The sequence below is a fragment of the Mustela nivalis genome (assembly GCF_964662115.1).
Source record: "Mustela nivalis genome assembly, chromosome: 11".
In the NCBI taxonomy this organism is placed as follows: domain Eukaryota; kingdom Metazoa; phylum Chordata; class Mammalia; order Carnivora; family Mustelidae; genus Mustela; species Mustela nivalis.
Genome location: NC_139030.1, coordinates 29,805,310 through 29,829,713, shown reverse-complemented (window position 1 = coordinate 29,829,713; position 24,404 = coordinate 29,805,310). Strand labels below are relative to the sequence as shown.

General features: G+C 36.4%; 1 long non-coding RNA gene across 1 annotated transcript in view; it reads right to left on the bottom strand.

Annotated features, from left to right (window-relative positions):
* Positions 1-20,258, bottom strand: part of LOC309844563 — a 40,637-nt gene extending 20,379 nt beyond the window's left edge. Inside the window, exon 1 of the long non-coding RNA XR_014300761.1 lies at positions 20,157-20,258. This is a non-coding gene — a long non-coding RNA (uncharacterized lncRNA). The remainder of the gene's footprint in view (positions 1-20,156) is intronic.
* Between the last annotated feature and the right edge of the window lie 4,146 nt (positions 20,259-24,404).

The window sequence follows — 24,404 nt, the reverse complement described above, 5'->3', positions numbered from 1 at the left end:
ATTAGAAATTCTGAATGAGGCTGAGTGTTTTAAATATCTGTTGCAGTAAGGTGTAGTTAAATAAGAGATATTAGAATATGTCACACTTTAGAATATATCTTTTGTCAAAACCGTTGATCTTCATAGTTTTATCTCTCTGCCAAGATATTTGCAGCATAGCACTATTTAAATTATATAAAGAACTATATTTTAACCATTTCAATATCATCTATGTAGATATTGATTTAATTCAGAAGTCGATGTTACAATACTTCTAATTGGATTTCCTAATATAGAAATACTAAATAGAAAAAATTATAAAAGATCATGTATATCTTATTTGTAATTTTTACATATAATATAACACTTTTCTAAAGTAATAAAATACTTGCAAAATTGCCTCAGATTAGAAAGACTAAAGTACTCACCATTCAATTCTCTGTTTCTATCAAATTATTTCGTGTTCAGTTGCTTGTTTGTTTCACATGTAAATGATACCATACAGCATTTACCTTTCTCCGTCTGGCTTATTTCACCTACCATAATGCTCTCAGAATGATCTTTGTTAGGGCTATGGTGAGGGAAAATGGGAAGATGTAGGTCAAAGGGTACAAACTTTCATTTATAAGAAGAATAACTTCTGAGGACCTAATGTACAGCATGGCGATCGTAGTTAATAATATATGGTGTTGTATACTTAAAAGCTGCTGAGAATGGATCATAAGTGCTCTCTCACTGCACACATACAGAGTTAACTGTGTGAGAATAAGATATGTTAATTATCTTTATCTTGATCTTGGTAATCATTCCACTGTATATGTGTGTCTGCATATATTATATAAAACATATATGTTATACTGATAAATATAATCGGGCTGTACCCTTTAAATATATACAGTTATGATTGTCAGTTATTCCTCAATGAAGTTAGAAAATACATAAATAATTTTTTTTAAAGGAAGATTAAATTATATGAAGAAATGAAAGCAAAGAAATGCTACTCTTCAGGAGATAAATAAGATGAAAGCAAGTGATTGTTTCTGTTTGAGCATGCTGCCTTTTATATCACTTCCATACAATCCACACGTTCAGATCCTGTGGGATTTAGTCATTTATTCTCCCCGTTTTCAAACTACATATAACTTTTTAGCTTTGGGATATGTTAAAGTTTACGATATAAGAAAGATAAACAGTAAGAGGAACCATAACATTTCATTAAGATTATACTGTTTATAAAGGTATTTGAAGAAGGTGGATCAAAGTTGTGCCCTTGCATGTGTCATGTAGTACCTTGTGGGATCTACTGTGTTCTCTTATGTTTATACCCGCTCCCATTATTGGCTTATTTTAGACCAACTTGCCTGATCGTAGGAACTGCCTGGGGAGTTCATTAAAGAACAATTCTCAAGACCTTATTTCAGAGAGTCTGACCCGATAAGTCTGGAACAGGGCCCAGGAAACTTTTTTTTTTTTTTTAAAGCTCCAGATAATTTTTATGATTAAGTTTAGTAAGTATGGTTCTAGGCCTTCATCTAACATATTCTCTAAGCTCAATCTTGTTCTTAATCAGTGTGAGCACTATATTCACTAGTTGTACTTCAGGGGAAAAGGGTAAAATCTCCTCTCCAACATGTTCACTGAGAAATACACTGTCTAACAGTGTCAGCATTAAAAAAAAGCACAACTAGGGCTGACTTTAAGTCATACCAAAATAAAACTAATTGATACCAGATCTGTTCCTTAAAGAAGGTATTGACAGAGGTGTGCGTTAAGAAACAGGAAGATATGAGTTACTCAAGTGCAGATTGAAAAGGAAGTGGACACAATAAATGGACACAGAATCAAGGGGGCTGGATGGAGAGGAAACTGCTAAGTCAACCATGTCCTAAATGAGTCTAAGCTCCGCTCCTTGCAAATAAACTAAATCCAACAGTTGTCTGAGAATAGACTTAGTCTGCAAAAGATGATGTGGACTTTGTGGATGCTAATTTTTAAAATGCAAATGACAATTTAATACTTCCATAGAAATTATGAATAGAGACCATGTTGGTGAATTTGATAGCACATAGAAAAACTTTTGAATGCCAGACTGGATCATAATCATCTGATCAAATCCAGCCTTGACCATGACTCTGCAAAGGCGTGAAGAGGTATTTTGGAAGAAAGTGGGTAGATGCCCTAGATGATGTCAATACTAGCGTAAATGACCTTAGTGAACATCATATATATTTTGTTTTTATAATAGTAAACAGTCAAATTTTACACATCATAAAGGTAATAAATAGGTACGTTAATGTGTTTGATTCGTCCATTTTGTCCCTCCACATTTCTAGCCACTTGAAACAGTAAATATTGTAGAGTTTTTTGGTTTTTTTGTTTTGTTTTGTTTTGTTTTGTTTGCCTTCTTTAAGGTACTTGTTAGCACCATTGGCAGTACAAGAGGTGTTGGGTAACACATCAAGGCTCTTACTAAAAGAAAAACAAAACAAAACGCCCAGAACAGGGTCTAGAATACAGCCCTTCACAGCCCTGGACTTGGGGGTATAGCTCAGTGGTAGAGCATTTGATTGCACAGCCCTGGACTTCATGTATTCACTAGCTTTAGGAACATTCCAGTAATGTTAAAAGGTGCAAAAGAATATGCATCTTCGAATTGGTAATATGTAGAACTCTTACAGTGAAATGAACAGATAGATAGGCAGCCTCCTAAGGTTTTAAAGATGTTTATCAAAGAAACTCAAAGACCAACAAATAAAGGTAGCGAATGGGCAATCCCCACATTATTCCCCAGGGCACGCAGACCATGTCAAGATGACATGAGTTGCTTAAAGTCACTTTGTCACAGCAGAACTTTTGCCCTCTCAAATGAGGTTATGAAAAACAATGGACAAGAAGCATATCTCAGAGCAGCCAGAGTGGTGACTGGAAGGCTTTCCACCACCAGAAGGAAGAGATCCTATTACTCTAGTCCCACAGAATATGTTATATACCCCAAACTCATGGCCACTATAAGCTGTTTCTCCTTCTCACCTTTTCTAAATGGTAATCTTGATGAATTTATCCCCTCATTCCTCCTCCATTGTCGATGGAGATGGTAATAGAAAATACCATGTAGAGCTTTGTGAGTAGCTTATGAAATTGCCACATCGACATCAGCCAATACATCTCCATCAAAGATCCTGAACTTGCATTGGGATGCGGTAACAAAGTGAGATATGGGTTTGTATCTCTTTTGAAAGAAGAGAATGTGTTCATAGTAGAGAAGTGGGTTGGGTTATTTTAAGGAAGGGCATTACAAAATAGTGCACAGGTGAAAGAGTATATGTAGGGAAAAATGGACCACAAGGGATAACTAGTAAGTATATATCCACCAGAGATATTTGGGAGAAAATCTAGTCTTCACTATGAGAATTATCTCTGTGCCACATTATATCCCCATGTATCCTTTAAGAATTCTAGCTGTCAGATCACCTATGCTGGAGGGCATATTTGCCGTCATGTGTAGACAGCTTGCCTAGAATAAAATCGTCACAGAAGAAAGTAAAAGCTGGAGAAGGAAGGGAGAGAGTAAGAAGGATGGTGGGGGGCGGGCAAGGAAAAGGAGATAACAGGCACCCAGAAATCAGAATTCCTAGAAACATAAGAGAATACAAAAAAAAAAAAAAAAATTCAAGTTGGTTTTCTGTCACAGTCAATTGAAAAGGTCCTCATTAATACAGAATGAATTGGCTTTTGATTCAAATTTCATAATAGCTTTGCAAAGGTGGGGTCATATAAGAACACTCTTATTGACTCCCTGTCATTAAGTCAGTGAGAGTAGAAAGAGGAAGCAGATTTTGTATCTCATTCCCACAGAGAAATGGAATCTAAGTTCACCAGGATATGCAACCAGGAACTATCCTGATCCTGAGGTCAATACCAAACAGCCATAATAACTAACACTTACTGAATTCTTAATATGTGCCAATCATTATACAACATTAATGATATATTTCTATTAACCTTCCCATCCCCGCAACAACCAGATGAAACCATTTTTACTTGTACCATTGTGCAGATGGGAAAACAGACTTAGAGAAGATAGACAATTCGCCCAAGGTCACCCAGCCAGCTAGGACTGGACCCTGAGCTCCTTGTCCTTAATGCCTATTCCCTTAACCACCATGCCCAACTTGGGACAAGTATACCAAATGGAATACTTCCCAAACACCAAAGAAATTCTTGTATTTATCTTTATCTCCTGTCCAAGTCCAGAACGAGAGAAAAAAAGTGTTTTCCCTCTGCCAACAATACCACTAACATTGCTACATTGACATTATTCAGCAAATAGCTTTCCCTTAGTAATCATGGTGAGAACTCTCTGCCTGAACATTACAGACTGTTTCCCAGCAAGCACAAATCCAACTAGAAATAGACCACAAATTTCAAAAGTAGTAAAAGAGGTGGCATGTAATTGGTATTAATTCTGCTTTGAGATTTACTTCAAGACCCGACTGACTTTTGGACGATAGAACAGAATCTCATTTGCTTGGCTGTTAGTCAGCATCGATGTTCAAACTTACCCTACTTCAGTCCTTGCGGCAGGACACCAATTCAGAAAGCTGAGTGTTCAAAGGAATGTTACTTCTGCAAACTGCTTTCTTAATGTCAGAGGAGAAAGCATCACAGTTGTGGGGAAAGTTGTGCATCTACCAGGAAAATATTCATCAGCCTACCCAGTTGGTCATTCCCTTTCCCTTTGGCTATCTGGACATATTTTAGTCTGTATTAAAATATCCACAAGATCTCCACTCTTAATCATAAAGCTTGAGAAAAAAAGATGTCCAGGGAAAGTTATTTTCAGGTATAAAATTAGAAGCTCCTTTTAACTCCTTTGCCTCAAGATTTGCATAACCATGAGGGCCAAGAAATCAAACGATAAAAATACCAGATACTACAGATTAGAAATGAAAAGTAAACCAGCCACATGCCAGTTTCTCGCTACAAGTTCCAGCCGAGACCAAAATCAACGTGACTGAGAGAAGATGTAGTGCAGAGAGAAAATCTCCCAGGATAATCAAGGGATATATTTCCAAGTCTAGTTCCCCCCACAGAACTGTTTTGTTTTCTCACATCAATGAGCTAGAATAAAATGTGGATCCCATGATCAAGCTGGCCGAAGTCCTGCTCCCTACCTGGATGCTCGCAAATTGTAAATCACAACTTTACAAGGATTTAACTTTTCCCTTTCCAAAATAATCAAATGTTGTGGTGAGGGGGCCACTAATCATGACAAAAAATATACTGCAAATTCTTTCTTTTGGTGCCAAGTCCAATAAGTTCTCTGAGTGAAATTAAATGCACGATCTTATTCCAAACCACAGCTTCCCTTGGGGATGTTCAAATCTCAAGTGGGGGCTGAAAGGCCAGCTGTATCAAAGCCCAGGGTTACACCCATTTTTTCAAGTTGGTTTGTGTGTGTGTGTGTGTTTTCCTTTTTAAACTACTGCCTGTAGTGTAAATGGCTCAGACCCCTGTGCTTTCCAGCCCGTGCAGTCACATCAGCGCTTCATACTTTCCATACTCTGCCACCAAAAAAAGTGGGCCAGTCCCTGACTTTTCTTAGTTTCTCACAGTTTTTGTTTATTTTAAGAGATTCTCTGTTGAACTCCAGGGACCGGGGCGGGGGGAGGGTGAAAGAGATGGGGGGTGGGGGGAGACAGAAATCTGTTATGTTGTAAACAATGACTGGCTCCATCTCTTAGATCTGCAATATCACAGGAATTAGAGACTGAAAAGACCCATTAGGTCATCCTGCGCACCCTGTGCCAACACAGCACTATTCCCCACTGTAGATTATCTCTTCTGAGAGTTTTTAATATGTTTAAAGGGTAGCCAATGATAACATAGCTTCATTTTATTTCTTTTACCGCTTTGTTCTGTCCCGTCTACAACATGCCATCTCTAAGGATGGCTGCGGGGTGACTTCTCAGAGGACATCCGACTGCCCGTGAAGAATTAAAACAACATCTGTGCTATGCAACAACTACGTTCCATAAGTTCAGCATGGAAGCATCCATAAAGGCAAATTTTAAAGAGCCAACATTTAGTCCCAGGGATGGAACAGTGACAGGAAAAGCAATTTGGCCATAGACATAGTCTATGTGTCTAGTACATTATACCCCAAATACACTGTGTCAGTGCCTATATGTTCACACGGAGCACATAGACATACTCATCATTACCCTAGAGTGTTTCTGTTTCCTAAAGTTTGTGCCAAATGCTGCATAATTCACGAAAATGTGATCCAAAATATTTAAGGTTATGTTTCTCACAATTTTCTTCTTATATCTCTTAAGTCACACATTTTAAATGTCAACTGGTATAGAGAAATATTTAATTTCAAGGATACTCCACCATTGCTTTAACTCTTCCCTAAGTAGCTTTGTTTTTTTTTTTTATCTTCATTCTTTCCTAAAATAATGTAGTGTTTCAGTTTCTTTGTACATGTTAAAGTACCAGTTCCATACCTCAGGAAAAGAGATACAATGTGAGAGAAACCTCAAATGAAGAATGAACCCAGTGTGTGTTCTTGAATGGCTACCATCTCAATCCACTGTCCTTGAAGGCTAATTATAAGAGATCAATTCAATGTTACTATTTGAAAGTATACCATCTTATGCGAAAATTATAATCGACACTGATAGAATACGTATTTTTATTATGTCAGTCTGTTATATAGTATTTTCTAGGCATAATGCAGGATGCATTTTAATTTTTAATGCATATAATAAGTTGCCCATCTTTGATATGCAGGGTGAGAAAAAATAATTTCTCACCATTCTGCCAAAAGGGGGGATAGTTTAGCAAATAAGAGTCTGGAGTATGGACCCTTTACAAGTTTTGTGATTGTGGACTCTACCAGTTACTCTCTATGTGAATTTGGTCAAGTTATTCATCATATTTTATTGGTTCTAAGACATCATGGATAGTAACGCTGAGGATTATTTTGCGTGTGATTAAGAAAAAAAAGCAATGCTAATTAAAAGATGACATGATACATGGAATTTTTTGACATAGTACCATGATATATGCCAGCAAAATACCAATGCTATTTCAGTTCCATAAGAGTGCTATACCATTGTCTCTAATTTTTCTTCCACATCACTTTAAATTATTCTGCAAGTCTTGATTTTATTTTTTTTATCTGATCATGAGGAGTCAAGAGCAAGTTTTGAGACAATAATCAGAAAAACATTTTAAAAAGCAATTATGGGGGGGGAGAGTGAAATAGGTGAAATAGATTAAGAGGTACAAACTTCAAGTTACAAAATAAGTCATGGGGATATAACGTATGGCATAGGGAAAAGAATCAACACAATTGCAATAACTTTGTATGGTGACAGATGATAATTAAACTTATTGTGGTGATCATTTTGTAATGTATAAAAATATCAAATCAGTATGATATACACCTGAAAATAATAGGCTATCACATGTCAATTATACTTTGATAAAAAAATAAAATAGGAAACAAATATATGTAGTTGCAACAATCCACATATAACTGAAACAACAATATAATTATCTATGACCAAGCACATTCATAAACAAACAATGAAAACTATGCCATGATTGGCTTATAAAATGCTATCCATTATAAGACCCATCCTGAGATCAGAGAACAACAACAAAAAGCGGCCCTAACCCTATTGATATTTCCCATGCTATCATAGGAAACTATTGTGTTTCCACCCTCAGGTCACCTTCTTTTTTTTTTTTTTTTTTTTTTTTTTTCAGGTCACTTTCTTAACAAAGAAATAATGAGATTGTCCCTGAGACAGAGGAGTGTCTGGATGGTAGCCACAGATTTGGGTTGCATCTCCAGCAGTGTTCGACATTAATCAGTTGACTTTCTTATCACCTGGAGTAACCTTAAGTTGGATTTGTAGTCAGCATAACAAAACAAGCAAACAAATTTTTTAAAAATTAGAATATTTATCAAATTACCAAGGGGAGTTATGGGAAGAAAAGAGCACTTTTTGGAATCATGCAAACTTTTTTTTTTTTTTTTAAACTTGGGGCTTGCTACTAACCAGTAGAGTGGTTTTAGGCAAATTTAATCTCCCCAACCTTAATGTGTTAGACTATTTTGTAATACAACTTATTAAAGTTTGAGATCTAAATGAGATAACGTATATAAGAGTCTTCCCCTGAAACTTGATACATAGTAAACACTAAATATATTTTAGTTGCTTTCCCATTAAAGTGCCAAGGATCAATGGAGATCATTTTTTAGCAAACATGATTATCATAAAGGTGGGAGAAGGGAGTGAGGTGATAGATACAATAAAATAAAAGGACCAGAGATTAAGGATAAAAGTAATAGTTTCTACAAAGGCCTTTATTAAAATGTAGAGGTCTGTTTATAAAATCAGTGATTGATGATTTATATAGTACTCCTCAAGAAAAAGAGCCTCACTTACTCCAAACAAATGTATATGACAGAGGGATTCAATCTTCTTTTTATAATTTCAAGAATAGATTTAAATGGGAGAACTTTAGAAGAAGAAAGTTTGCTCTTCTCTGGACAAAGCTATTCTGATGGCTGGTTTTCCTTCAAAGTCTTCCCAACCAATGTGGCTAGTGGAGCTCATTAAGCCTTTTGTAGAACTCTGCTCCTTTGCTTCATAGCTCTACTAAGAATCAGTTACTGTGTTGTTCATTTATTTGTTTAGCTGGTGACTTAAAGAGTGGAATTGTGTTAGGGTAAAGAGCATGACCTCTAATACCATCACACCTGCCTTAAATCCCTGCTCTGCCACTTACTAGCTGTTTCTTTTTGGCAAGTTACACCCTCTTCCTTACCTGTAAATGGGGAAAATAAAAGCTTCTTCACAGGTTTGTTAGAAGGAATAAATGAGGTAATATGCATAAAACACATGGTAACCAACCTGCAGGGCGATCCCAATAAATATTAGGTGTTGTTGTTTTGTATTACCTTCCTTTGTGTTCCAAAGCCTAGCTTAATTCCTGGCACATAACTGGCACTTAATAAATGTGCATTAAAGAAATGAAAGAATGAATATTCTGAAGAATATTCCTAAGAGAAGACCAACAATGGAATCCATTGCTCTCTGACATCCTAGTCCCTATCAGTCAACAGAATTGCTGAAATACCTCTCAGAAAGGGTTTAGATGTCATTCTATAATGTGTGGGAGATTAAATTAGTTAATCAGTAAGGCGTCTTCCAAACGGAAGATTCTGATATGATCTAAGATAGTGTTCTTATCTCTTCCCCTGCTCGGGTCCTAGTTTTCTCAAAGAGAAAATAAAGCTTTTTAACTAGATAACCTCTGGTATCCATCCTATTCCAACATTCTATGATCCTATACTATACGTGAGCCAACTGAACCTGTTATTATATTTTTTCTTCAAAAATAGGAGATGAGTTTTTCATTTGGCAACTCAAATAACCTGGTTCAATTAGTACCTGGGACAGAGTTTTTCTACCCAAGGGGCAGGGAGCCTAGCAACTTGTGACAGGCTGTAGTCACTGCCACTTGGTAACAGAAACATAAACAGTCCATTCCCCATGCCTCCTCTTTCCACTACTGGCTTCTCCTTCACTTCCCACCTTCCAAAGTAATACAGTCTTGTCTTATACAAGCAGCTCCAAAGCAGAGGAATTCCACCCACACGGCACTGCAGAAATTAGAGCCAGAAAACTCCTATTAGGTCACATAAGCCACACCCCTTCCAGAACAAGAACATCCTCTTCAACTGACATTTCAGCTCCTCTTCTGGCTTCAAAATAAAGCCGTGCTTCAGTGGTTCCTGTATATGGTTTGAATAACAGTTTATAAGCATTCTGGGATCTTTTGAAAATAAAGGTTCCATATAAAGTGATACTGCTATTTTGTTTGTTATAAAGTTGTGTGTGTGTGTGTTTGTGTGTGTATGTGTGTGTGAGTGTTTGGCTTCTCTTCCTGGGAATAGTCACAAGATTTTTCACAGAAGAAATTGTACCAAGAAGACTTCGACTTGATTTCTGCCAAACTTCTGATAGTCAGCCATTCAGACCTAGTTGATTAATGCCCCTATTGCCTTGCTGTGAATGTATAATAGAAAAATTAGTTTTGTAAACAATTAAAATATGACTTAAAGTAGTACATGTTAATTATTGCTAATATATTTGCTCACATTTTCCTCAACTTAAAGTATATATTTATTTATTGTCAATGTAAATTCCGTTTAATTTTAATTGTATAACAATACTTCATTGCCTTTGGATATGAAAGCTTATAATTGTTAATTTGCTGAACATTCAACATTTTAAAAATCTGTTTGCTTGTTTTATTGCACTGAACATACAAATTCAACTTAACATTACTCCAGGTGACAAGAAAGTCAACTGATGAACGCAAATGTCAAACACTACTGGGAATGCAACCCAAATCCTTGGCTACCATCCAGCCACTCTTCTGTCTCAGGGACAATTCCATTATTTCTTTGTTAGGAGGGGAACATGACGGTAGGAAACAGAGTCTGAGATGACACAGTAAGTGGTACTTTGCATACTACTTATGGATTTCTTCTCTTGAAGAGCTTGAAGAAAATAGTCCAGGAAGATGTTTCTTTTTAGCACACACACAAGCAAAATTAGCAATACTGCACCCATTTCATAGAGAAGAGAACTTGATTGTGGAGAAATAGGGTCACTGGTCATTGATTGCAACTTAAATCACAATGACAGAGACAAAACTAAAATCTGTCTCCTAAGTCCTAGCCCATAATTATACCCAAAACACCTTATTTTCTTAAAACCTACAGAAATAGAAACTACAAAGCACTCTACAAAATGTAAAGTGCTACTAAAATGTATAATAGTAATAAAGTTCTGAAATGGGATAGTTTATTTCCTCCATCTGAAAGTATGTGAAAAAGAAGAACTATTGTAAGTAATGAGGATGAGCTCAATATATTCTGAAGAAATTGCTATTCTTTTAGATGCTGCAATAAGTTACATATTTATCAAGGAAGTTTTGTAAACTAAAGATAATTTCCTGATCTTACAAGAGCTGTTATTCACATTGGAAAGCTCTGGATAATTGCTATTAGTTGTGTCTGACACACAACTAACGCAGAGAAATCCAATCATGACCCATCATTGGGAATGGACCTCAACTTCCAAAACATTCCAACTGAACAGAATTCAGAGGGAGATATAGACAGATATGCACTACTTGGAAATTTCAAATTGAATGAAGTGGAACAAGTCTTCAAAAGAATAAACAGAAAATGGGGGACTCAAGGAATAAAAAGCTATCAAAGAGAACACTGAGAACACAATTCTTGGATCAGTTTAGAATCACAGAGACTGGTATAAATTAGAGAAAATACTTTAAAGTTATACTGAATAAGGGGCCAAGTGAGCAATGAAAACAATAGGTTCAGGAGTTTTAAAACCATTAACAATAAATAAATGAGCCAGTGTGAAAGAATATCAAGATTTCCCTAGGAGCACCTGTGTGGCTCATTCTGCTAAGCAACTGCCTTCAGCTCTGGTTATGATCCCAGGGTTCTGGGATCAAGCCCCAGTTGGGTTCCTTGCTCAGAGGGGAGCCTGTTTCTCTCTCTCTGCCTGCCTCTCCCCCAGCTTTTGCTCTCTCCCTCTCTCTTTCTCTGACGAATAAACAAACAAAATCCTAAAAATGTTTTAAAATTAAAAAAAAAAAAAAGATTTCCTTAAAAGGAAGCATTCCTCACAGGAATAGAGTAATAGAACATAATATTAAAACACCAGCATTTATACCATACTCACCAAAATACGAATTATGTTATCCATTTCTCCATTTAACACATCTACCTATTAATCCTAGACAATGCCTCAAGGTGGGAAACCATTAATCCATTTTAGGGACCATCTAAGGGCTAACAGAAATACCCAACAAGTCTCATTTCAAGTTCGCTTTGGACAAGGAGGATCACAGAAAGGCTGCTCAGGTCACTGCACTGAAAATTCAAAGGCCTCATATAGGCTCAGCAGGAATAGTCTGCAATCAATTATTGCTGCCTGTCATGGCTATGGGAGGGGGGAATCCAAATCCACCTGCCATTTGTTTGATTTTCTGATCTAGTCCAACCCTCCTAACTTACAGGTGAGAAATCTGAGACATAGGGAACTTACATTTAGGAACAAAGAGCTGAAGTAATTGGCCTAAGGGTAGACAGATATTAGGTTGTTATTTTTTATTGAATGCAGGTACACTGATGTCGAGTTCCCTACATTCCTTTCTACTATTGCATTACAAATGCTGATTATTTGGAATTCTACAGGAGATATAACCCACACTTAGTTATACTTCTGTAATAATATAGTCTTAGTTCATTTTACCCTAAAAATCTTAATATTTAAATATAGTATTAATTTTTTTTTCGAACTCCTAATATATATATCTTTCTGAAAAAAAATAACTTCTTACTAAAACATAATTTCTCTTTCTAGGACATTTAATCCAATAAGTGTACTGATTTTCCTAGACCCCATTCCTTGTTTCTTTTTCTTTTTTTCCTTTCTTTCTTTCTGTGTAGAGAGTATAAATCTAACCGACTTAATCTCATTCAGTGTGATACTAAAACTAGTAATGAAGTGTAGAGGAACTATTAATATACCAACTTCCTCTAAAATGCACACCAAGATACTCTTGAGAAATATCAAATTACAAGCCATATTCCCTGGAAGCTTACAGCAAGAAGTATGGAATATCCATTGGCCCAACATTTACCTTCTATAACCACACCCGATATAGAATTACATTTCAGAAATCCAAATGAAATGTTATGAATAACCAAATCGTTATTACAATGGCAATAATTGGATATCTAATGTCCATACCAACATAAAATAACCCGGCACTATTAGGTGTTGTTCATCACTTAAACTTCCCTGCATTATTTTAGGATTTTATTCACCTTGTGTATAGGTATATTTATTCTAAAACTTACTTGAGTGCAACTTGCAAAGACAAGAAAGCAAACATCTCTACAAAAGGCTCCTTGTGAGAAAACACACAGATTCTATGAAGATGGCTTGTAACGAAGTGCCTCATGCCCACTGGGATTTTTTCAACATTTTTTCAAACTATCTATATTAGGTGGTCATTGGGAAGTTAATGGCATATGGGCCTTCTTCTGAAAAATCCTGTCACCCAGGCTAACCTTTAAAAACTACAGCAGGGGATAGGATAGGCATAGAGCATATTTTATGACTGTTACTACTTTGCCTCTCCAGCTGCTCACTGAAGAGACATTTTGGTTTAGGTTTGCCTATCATGGCAGCATGGGCCAATTGGGACCCATGGAAGGTTGTAATGAGGGGCTCTGTCAACCAGTTTCATTATTTCAGAAGGCCCATGGGAATAACACACTCAGCAATAATAAGGGTGCTAGAGCTAGAGTGTCAAATTGCTTTCAGTTAACATCTTATCAATTTCATATGAAAACTCTTACTACCTCGTGCTTATCAGTCTCTGATTGGTAACTGTATGTGTTTGATTAGTAAAATATAATACAAAAACAAATAAATTGTTCGCTTGAACATTAAAATATTTCAAAACACAGAGTCTTAGACAAAGAAGATAATAAGAGAAAACTACATTAAGGGCTTAAGATCAGTATAATATGCTTCATAAAGACGATGATTGCAATGCAATAGCTAAAACTTTTATAAAACTTTTATAAAACTTTTATAGCATTTACTACGTCTCACTCTTCTAAGCATTATACATACACTAATTCATTCAATCATCACAATAGCCATATCAGGAAGGAACAGTTATTAGCCCATAGTAGGCCTATAAAATAAGAAGTGAACAAACAGAGAGAGACCATCAAAGGACATGCTTACAATCATACAGACAGTAAGTACTGAAACAAACATTTAAAACAAACAGGGCGCCTGGGTGGCTCAGTGGGTTAAGCCGCTGCCTTCGGCTCAGGTCATGATCTCAGGGTCCTGGGATCGAGGCCCACATCGGGCTCTCTGCTCAGCAGGGAGCCTGCTTCTCTCTCTCTGCCTGCCTCTCCATCTACTTGTGATTTCTCTCTGTCAAATAAATAAATAAAATCTTTAAAAAAAATAAAAAATAAAACAAACAAACAAACAAACAAAAACAAAAAAAAAACACATTTAAACCAGTGAGGCCATGGAATCCATGCTCTGAGTTGCTCCTTTCCAGAAGTACTCTGGGATCTTATCATTAATTACAATAAATATAACATAGCCTAGTGGCTTCCTTACCTATAAAATTAGGGATATTGATATTAGTCTTCTCCAGAGTTGTTGATAAGATATAGTAAGCTATTTTTTTGTAAGATTATAGAGCATTACTTGGCATAAGATAAATTCTGTTAGGTGCTTGCCAATCTTAATAATAATACTCTTTTATACTACATAGCACTTTTTCTTCCCTTGAGCACAAATCAACATTCTTATCTGTGTTCAGTATGGTTAACAAATAAACTTTCAAAATGACTTTGCTTGGGGCACCTGGGTGACTCAGTAGGTGAAGCATCCAACTCTTGATTTCGGCTCAGGGCATGATCTTATACAGTCCTGGGTTCAAGCCCAGGTTGGGCTCTGCGGTCAGTGGGGATTCTGCTTCAGGATTCTCTCTCCCTCTGTCCCTCCCCGCCACTCAAATAAATAAATCTTAAAAATAAATAAATAAGAAAAAAAAAATAAATAAATAAATAAATAAATAAATAAGTAAAATGACTGCTTTTCTCTAACTACTAGTATGCAAGGAAATTCGATTGGCTGTCTAAACAGACACGATTAACTGATCCATCGTTGGGTAAAAGCTCAGGTGAACATTCCCTTTGCAAACACGGAGAGACAGGGGATGGGGAAAGGAGACAACAGGATTCTGGTAGAAGTGCGCGGGAATCAGAGGCCTCAGTGCCACCAAGGACTTTTACTGAGTATTGTTTTTTCTTTCTACCTCAACACAAACACTCTTATGAGACTGTGATTTTCCACTAAATCTGTGTGCCTAGAAACAAATTTTAAAACTATAACATCCACCACATGATCTATACATTCTTTGGGCTAGTGTATCATTGCATAACATTACTCAGTTCTAATAACACTCCTTCCTTTGAAGCTCTGTTGTAGAGGAGAGTAATTCTACAGCAGCTTTGAAGTATACTCCCTTAAATAGAGTAAGAGAAAATGCCATTGTTTATCTCACTACTATTTAAGAGTTAATGAGAGATTTGCACCTGTACAGCTGTTGTGGACTGAAACTAGCTCATGGAGTGAATGTGTTTTCTGCTTGAGACAGTTGTAAATGCCTTGAGTAAAAACACTGAGGACTGCTAATGGATAGGTTTATTTTAAAGCATGCCATCTGCTATCAATCATAGAGAAGTATAGGAAGCAAGTTTGGCTGGGCTCCCTCCTTGCGAGCCTGATAAAGACAGGGCTCCAGGACTCGGGAACATTGAGTCCTCAAGAGAATAAAACATCAAACCTACTCAGCAGCTCCACTAACAATAATAAAAATGCCTCTGCCTAAAGGTGACATTCTGAATTTACGATTATTTGTGTCTATAAAGTGTATTCTTTGGCTCCTGACTCATTCTGACTGTCTCACTCCGAGAACAATACATTAAGCCTGCCTGGAGTAAATGGAAATCCTATCCTTTTATTAAGCCAGCAGCCAGTACCTGAGACGATCTAATGCTCTGTATCATCGCAGGAAGATTTTCAGCTCTGTTCTGTTCCTTTTTTCAAGATTTTTAGTAAGAAAATTACAAATGAAAATTACAAATTACCTATGTTAATGCACCAAGATACATAAATAATGTAGGCAATTTATGTTCCCTAAAAGACAAAATAAAATGAAATGAAATAAGAGAGTAAATTGGAACTAATCCTACTCGTCTTCTATCATCTGCCTACTACAAGGCCATTGGAAAATTACATGTTTGAGATATGTGTTAGTAAAATTGAGAACCAGTTGCTTGGAGTTATTGTGTTCTGTATGCCGTATGGACCAAGTATGTTTTCAAGAGGACAAAACATTATTTCCTCGGAAATCTTCCAGCTGTGGAATCATAACCAATATTGCTTTCAAAAATGGATCCCAAAGTATTCCCTGAAAAATGTCGAGCCTGGCTTATTAAAAGTGCTGCCTGCTGAAATCCTCAGTGGATACAATGAGCTGTGGTGGCATTGGAACCTTCCATAGCTTATAATGTTAGATTCTGCCACAAATCTGCAGCTTAACTTAATTCTACTGTTAGCCTGGAAAATGGAGTTGTGAGTATTTAGGGAAAACCCACCTGGCCAGCAAACTCATGAGCCTAATTAAAGTTAATAGAGAAATTAAAAGAGGAAAACATTGGCTCAGCAGTGGTAAGAAGAAATGTATAAGGCAATAGAAATTCAGGGCAGGCACTTACATTTTTGTGCTCTGCTTTTGTTAGAACTATTTCTTCCTAAACATCTAAAGGAGGAGTTTATATTATTTGAGTTGCTAGGTATTATGGGTGATGTGCTACAGTACAATAAGTAATTTTCATACTGAAGGAAATTAATGTTTTAGGTTAAATAGTAAAGAAGTGGAAATACTGATTGAGTCAACGAGTGTACTTACAGATCTGCTGTGTGCCCAGCACTCTCCTAGGTTTGGTAATATTGGGACTTTTACTAAATTAACACCAGTTCATTAGTAGTAATATTAGTAAAAATATTGGAATTATATGTAATATTGGCAAAAGGCATTATCCTTGCCCTTTGTGGAGAAAAATGTCTGACTTTGAAAGGGATTGAATTCCAAAGTGATATTACAGTGCCAATCTTAAGAACTAAAGTCTTAGAGATAAAACATGCCATAAGACTTCAGAAAAGGGGGAGAAAAGCAAAGTCTGCAATAGCCCAGAAAAGCTGGTTAGGAAGCCTTGTATTATTGCCTTAAAAATAGAAGGAAGACATAAATGAATAAAGAGAGCCTACAATTTACACATAAAAGGATATAAAAGGGAATTACCTGCTGACATTTTAGCACACCTTCCAATGCAGGATGGGATTAAATGTTGAGTCAAATTACAAAATACACCTGGGGCAGTAGGCAGCACCAACAATGCTTTAGTCCTTTGACGGTGGTCAAAAAAATCAAATGTCCATACTGATGAGGCTGGAAATGCATTAATGTCTGAGTAAAACAGGTTAGGTCAGAGTCGACGCATGGCTGGTGAAGGTTCCCTGCCCCATCTCAACAGGCAGGTGCCTCTACCCACACGACATACCAGTCAGTGCCACGAGAGGAAGAGAACCCAGAGTTACCAGACCTGCAATTTATCAAAGGAAGCTGGACGCCTGGCTTTTAAGTAATACTTCCCAATTTATTCAAAACTTCCATGGTCAAACTAAACCCCTTTCCACTGTGGGACAGTTCCAGCAATCCTGCTCTGGGCTTTTCAGAATGTCCACGACATTCAGAGACGTGTGAATGAGTAATTCTAAGAATCCCGAACACCAGCCCAAATGCTACTAAAAGTTCCTGTATTCCATTTGAAGTCCTTCTACCTGGTGGACTCAGGCATGTTTTCATGAGGCCAACTATATGAATTATTTTAGAGGAGCCAGTCTGTTTCGGAAACTGCTGAAGGCTAGTCTTCCTTACACCAAATCTCAAGTCTCTGACAAATACCTCCAAGAAGCACCAAAGAAACCAGCATTGTGATGGGCCTGTGTTGCCACAATTAGACCTGAGCAGTCCTATCAGGAAGAGAAATACCTGAAGATTAGCACAGTAATTTGTTTCTTTAAACTTGAATCATTTAATCTCTTCTGAGAAAGCAGTGGTCTAAGAATATGGTCAAAGAATTAAAATCGCAATTATAAAGTGATTTCTAAAAGGTTTTAATGCTTTTGATAAAAAGAATGGGTCATTAAAATATAGTTAATAAACAGTATTCAGAACTAATTAACTTAAATACCCCTACTTAGAAATTATATATACTCACTGACTGAATTAGAAGAAAGTTATAATACCAGGTAGGTATTACCTGATGTTTTCACAGTTAATATTTGCAACATACAATCTACACATTGAGAAAAGGAAGCTTTTAAACCAAACTGATGCCACACTTGTACTTCGAGAAGTCTTATTTTTTCATACTATTTAAGGACAGACCTATATGAATTATTTAAACAATACTGCCAATTCTAACTACATATAATTCCATGCCATTGGGAAAATGTTTCTGAAAGCATTGTGTGTTTATTAATTTGGTCAACAACTATTTACTGAATTCTTACAAGTTTCTGTACTTGGTGCAGAAAAAAATACCTTACTGAAGGAACTTTGTGTAACTGGATTGAAAATCATTTCTTTTAGTTTACTTCCCTTGCATTTTAGGTTAATCTCAAATTCAAAGTCATCCACATTAAAAGTCACATGCATAAATAGCAACAGATTCAAAGACAGAAGCTCTTGCTGCACACCAACACTTATCAAATACAGTCTATACAACATGTAGGGCTATTATTAATATTGTAACAACTTTCTCCAGTCTAGAACATCAAACCAACCACAATATCAAGAAACAGGTGACCTTTGGGAGGTTAATATGCCAACCAAATAATCCAAACTTAATTAAAATCAATGACCTACATGTAAACAAAGAACAACATTGACAATAAAATGCCATCTCTTGCATACTCGAATCATCTAAGGGCTAAGACTAGTTCTACCTTAATCACAAAGTTACTATCAGACCTTGAGAAAAGAGATACCACCTCTCTGCTTCTTGTTTCTCCCCTGGGAAAACAGAAAAAGGAACTAGGTGTTCTCTTAGCCCTCTGCTCTATCTAGAATTTCTCATTTGTTTTATGCTATTTCTATTTCTGTGATGGTTATGCTTATGAAATACTTCTTTTTATTTTGATATGGATTTTTTCATAACTTATTTACAGATTAGACAAACATTTTCCTTTTTTGTATCTAACAAAGCTCATTTTCCTTCTTACAAAAATAGTTTTCTGTGTATCTACATAATCATCCATCCATCCATCCACCCATCCTAGATGGAATGGCATGCTACAGGGAAAATCACGGCTACAACTTTGGTGTATTTCCTATTAGTCATTTACTTATGCAGTTGTGCATACATATTTATACAAAGATGTCATTAAACTGTGTCAGTTTCTTACTCTTCTTTTTCCTCCACTCTACATCGTGTCAAAGACCTTACTTCATACCTTTGTGTATCTTTTAAAAACGCAACTATAAACTCTTCCGTTAGATGGACACATCACCATTTCCCCAATGTTGGATGATTGTTTTCACTTTTTGCTTTGCAATGAAAATCCTTGTTAATATCAGTTATTGTACACTCATGAATACTTCCTTAAGATCAATTTCTAAGTACAGATACACGATTTTTAAAGCTTTGACATGTAATGCCATCATGGTACCCAGAAAGATTGTGTCCATTCACTCTGCCACAAGTGTAGAAGATTGTCTATCTTTGATAAACATGGCGGTGTTTTTATAGGTGGCCCATAACAAGAGATGTTACACTGCTTCCTAGGGAGCAACAGGGAAAGGAGTACCATCTTAATCTCTAATTTTCTCAATCATAGTTTTTGAGTATTCCTGAAAGCTTAAAACTGGGCTCTGTGCCCACCCCTTACACAAACACACACACACACACAGCTCCCGTGGTCATACATGTAAGATGAACCTTCTGATGACAGCAAACAGACTCCTGCTGACATACACAATCAGGGAAAGGGAGGACTTTTCTGAGACCACTTGGTTATAAGCCAGCTGTCAAGAGGCCACAGAGAGCGAGAGTGAGTCTTTAGGGGATCCTGCCTGGTTGAGAAAACACTTTCTGAGATGATAGGAGTGTTACATGGCGTAGATGGAAAAGATCTTTCCCTTTATCTACTAAAGAAAGAAAACTTGCCAGGAAATGAAGTATTTTCAGAACCAGCAACAACAACCAAAAGAAAAATTTGTGAATTTTGCCAGCTAGCATAAGGAACTCGGCCACCAGTCAAAAGGCTCCGTGTCCAACTCAGAGCTGGATTCACTTTAACAAAAATTTCCCTCTTCAGCCACCTAAGTGTCTGTTGAATTAGGCAAGAAGCCAAGCTTGGGTAGAAATAGTCACTCACATGAAATGTCCGTTTCCATTTGGATCTCTGTGGCCCTTTCCCATGTCATGGTGAAAAAATGCTTCCTCTGCTTGGATGTTTTCAGGATGCCTTGGTTTGAGGAGGAAGTTAGATCTGCTGTTCAGAAGGCATCCACAGGAGGGGAAGCCACAGCTCTGCACAGTCTGACCAAGCTATCCTTGCTTTAAAAAAGGAGAGAAAGATCAGGACAGGAACAGAAAAGAGGAGAAAAGAGAAGAGAAGAAAAGGGAAAAAGAAGGAAGAAAAGAGAATATGAGAAAAGCAAAGAAAGGAAAAGAAAAGAAAAAAAAAAAGAAAGAAAATTATCCCTCGCCCACTCCTACCCATGGTTTTGATGTTGAAAGAAACCTGTTGTGGTTTAAATGACTCGGTCAGCTCTTTTGGGATTTTCCAAAGTTTCCTATAAAAAGAAATCTGTGGGAAATGAATGATTGCTTAATCGCTAACATATGCCAATTTCTCAAAACCTGTTATCTTTTTGGTGTTTTGAATTGTATTGTCCCAACTAGTGAACTGCTGTCTTCTAATAGTTTTAAGTAGTGATGCAGACTAGATAGTCCCTCTCTCTCTCTCTCTTTTTAGCCTTTGAAGGGTGATAGTTAAAGAAAAAGCAAATACCACAAAAGGGAAAGACAGGTTGTTTATGCAGAAAAATAAGGGGACAGCATGATGAGGGGTGGTGGGGGTAGAATGAGGCCATTGTCTAGATATATAGTCTGTGGAGGGAAAACCTGATTTCTTCAATTACCTGTGTACCATAAACAAAATTATATTTAGCCTCACTTAAAAGAATACATGCTCTATTTTCTTCTTTGGTAAGGGTAAAGTTGGCTAACTAGTAAGATTATTTGTCTTTTTTAATCCATAGTAGACATGGAGTTTGTCCAGTTTTGTTTAAAAATAATTAAAGTGCCTGGTCCCAGAGAAAAATCTTTAAAATTAAAGAAAAGCTGGGAATAAAGCATAAAGGTGAAGACATCATATGGAAAGGGGCTGGCGAAGGAAATAAAATGGTTGCTACTCCCATTCTGTGAGGATGATCACTGATGCCTGGTACTTAATTTATTAAATGAGTTATAGATAAGGAATTCCAGAGGCTGCTGCTATTCCTGGCAGCTGCATCACAGAGAATCCACAGTCTTCTAATGTATTGCTGGGACCACGAAAATAGATGTTAAAAGGAAACCCAGCCTTTTTTTTTTTTTTTTTCAAACTTCTTTATTAGCGTTCTTTGTGAAGAGTTGAAAACTCAATAAGGTACTGATGTTGGCCGGAGGGACATGTGTCAATACCTCTACACTAAAGGTCCCCCATAGGCATTCAGTGAAAGGAGAGGTCTGGGGTTCTCAACTCTGGCTGTACAATGGAATTATCGATTTTAAAGCTACTAATGCCTCAGGTCTCTTCTACACCTGAATCAGACCATCGGCATGAATTTTGCTATTGTTTGTTTTAGATCCTTGGGTGATTACAATGTGCAGCCAGGGAAGAGACCCAATCACACGCTCTTATGACATGTAGGACTTCTCTCTCTTAAACCATACCTGACTTGATTGCGGATACATTTTTAAATGTACTATCTTTACGACTAGATTAGACCATAAGGGAGTTTATTCGCTACTTCCCTGTTCATAACACCTAAAATGATGCCTGATTTGTAGTAAATGTTCAACGCATATTTACAAATACTGATATTAAACGAATGATTACCAGACAACATTTGTAAACAGTGAATGACTATTTTAGAAGTGATGAATACACTAGGAGAGGACATATAGTTCAGAGAAAACTATGAAAATGTGGAATCATCGCTGGACGTTGAAGGCAGTGACATGAAGAACTGCGTGAACAGAGATTGAAAGGCCAGTACTAAGCATCTGGCCAGATGAGGAAACTACATCTCCGCTAAGTAACTAGTACTGCCCTCTGCATTCATGCTGGGATACCTGAGTATACATGAATCCACCCATTTCTTTTTAAGTCTAGAAAATATCGAATAGCCACAGATAATAAGTAACATTTCAATTTTACAGAAATGTTTCTAGTTTAGGAGATTTTAGGAGAGTTTCAGGAAAAGCAAAAGAATAATTTATATTTATTCCCATCAGAAGTTATACATCATATCTTCATTGATAAAATGGAGATTTGGGGGGCGCCTGGGTGGCTCAGTGAGTTAAAGCCTCTGCCTTCAGCTCAGGTTATGATCCTAGGGTCCTGGGATCGAGCCTCGCATGGGGTTCTCTGCTCAGCAGGCTCAGAAGGGAGCCTGCTTCCCTTCCTCTCCTTTTGCCTGCCTCTCTGCCTACTTGTGATCTCTGTATGTCAAATAAATAAATAAAATCTTTAAAAAAAATGGAGATTTGGGTTAAATCATGGTACAGTCAAGGGGACTTCAGTCTTGTTGAAGATTTCACATTTTATTTGTAGGATAATAATACTACGTGGTCAAATTGTCTTTGAAATTGATTTTAATATGTTTATCTAGGTAAGAAGAACACAGCCAGTTTTTTTCTGCAGATATGGAACTAATAATTTTTCTGTGATTGAGCATTTATGAAGTAGATGGCTCATGTTTACAGACCATATTGGATTATCCCTCCAAATCTTTAAAAACTAGAATCACACTCAGCTGGACAAAGCGATCAAACTCAGAACCTTATGAACACTTGGAATCCCATGAGAAGTGCAACGAAAATATGCATCACTTGAGCAGAATGAAGGGAAGGAAGGACTCCATTATGTACAGAACTTTCTCTTTCTTTCTACCTCTCTCAGTAGAATGAAGGGAAGGAAGAACTCCACTATGTACAGAACTTTTTCTTTCGACCTCTCTCAGTATTCTAAAATTGCCCTTATTGGTGCCATGTAGAAAATATAACACAATTAACTTATGGTAGATTTATCTCTGATGAAATGTAAATATAGGCTTTTGGTAATTATCAAGCTGAGAAGAACTATATTTGATACGGTATACATGGGCTTCTGTTCTGTCACTTCCCCTGAAAGTTTTTGTGAATGGCTTAGATTAGGAGATACAGAAGGAACTGTGTTCATTTTTATTATAACATAAAGCTTGGAGGAGAGTTAATATTTTGGAATACAGAGTCAATATGCAAACAGATTTCTCTAATATAGAATTGCCAATGAAGCTAACATTTAACAGCAAACTATAAACCTGTGGATTTAAATTCCAAATATCAGTTAGGTTCAGTATAACAAATACCAAAATTTATATCAAAAAGACCATCTGTTGAATATGAGCCCCAAATCAAGAGCTATAGTGGTAAGAATTATAATTCTTACCATAATAATTGTGTATAGGCTTAAAAAAAACACAACTACATAAAGAAAGCATTTTTTAGATTTTGTTTGTCACACATTTAGAAAAGTAGTGATAAAGTGTAATAAAAAAAATCTGAATCCCACTGTTCCAAATATATATATGTGTATATATATACACACATATATATCTCCAAATCTCCAAATATTTTTAACAAAATAAAATTTTAGCAAAATAAATTGTACCAGTGATTACCTGATGGCATTTATCAAGGAAAATTAGTCTCAGGGCAACTTGGAACTCCTTGCGAGGAGTTTAAGAGCTAGTAGCCTTCATAGTTGTTTCACATGATTTAGATAAAACACAACAAGGAACATTTTATTGTAGAGAAATGAAATGGTTCACCTGCACTGATCCTGGATTTACCTTCTAAAGGTAGAACTTTAGATTTGGAAAAGACTATAGCAACCATCTGGTCTGAATTCCCTGGCAGTGAAATATTTTTTTGATAGTATATGGAATCCCAGAAGGAAAGAAATCTTATAAGTTTATTAATACATTATCAGTAAGGTATGTGAATACCCTTTAAAACATGCCCACTAAGTACTCAATAGCCAATTAGCTAAGTCACTATTTAACCATGAAATTGAAAGATGGATTCTTAACTATTGAAAATTCTTGTGATTCAAATTGACATATTCAGTCTCCATCTGTCTTTTGAACTCCAGACTTCAATAGTCAAGTGCCAACTAACCATCTCCACTTATCATATCCAAATTGAATTCTAATTTTCATTCTTTCCTACCAGTTCCTATCACAGGGTTTTCAACTTTTACTGTTAACCATTCTGTCATCTTAGTGTTTTTTTTTTTCCCTAACATCTTTATTTTTTTAATTTATTTTTTATTTATTTTCAGCATAACAGTATTCATTGTTTTTGTACCACA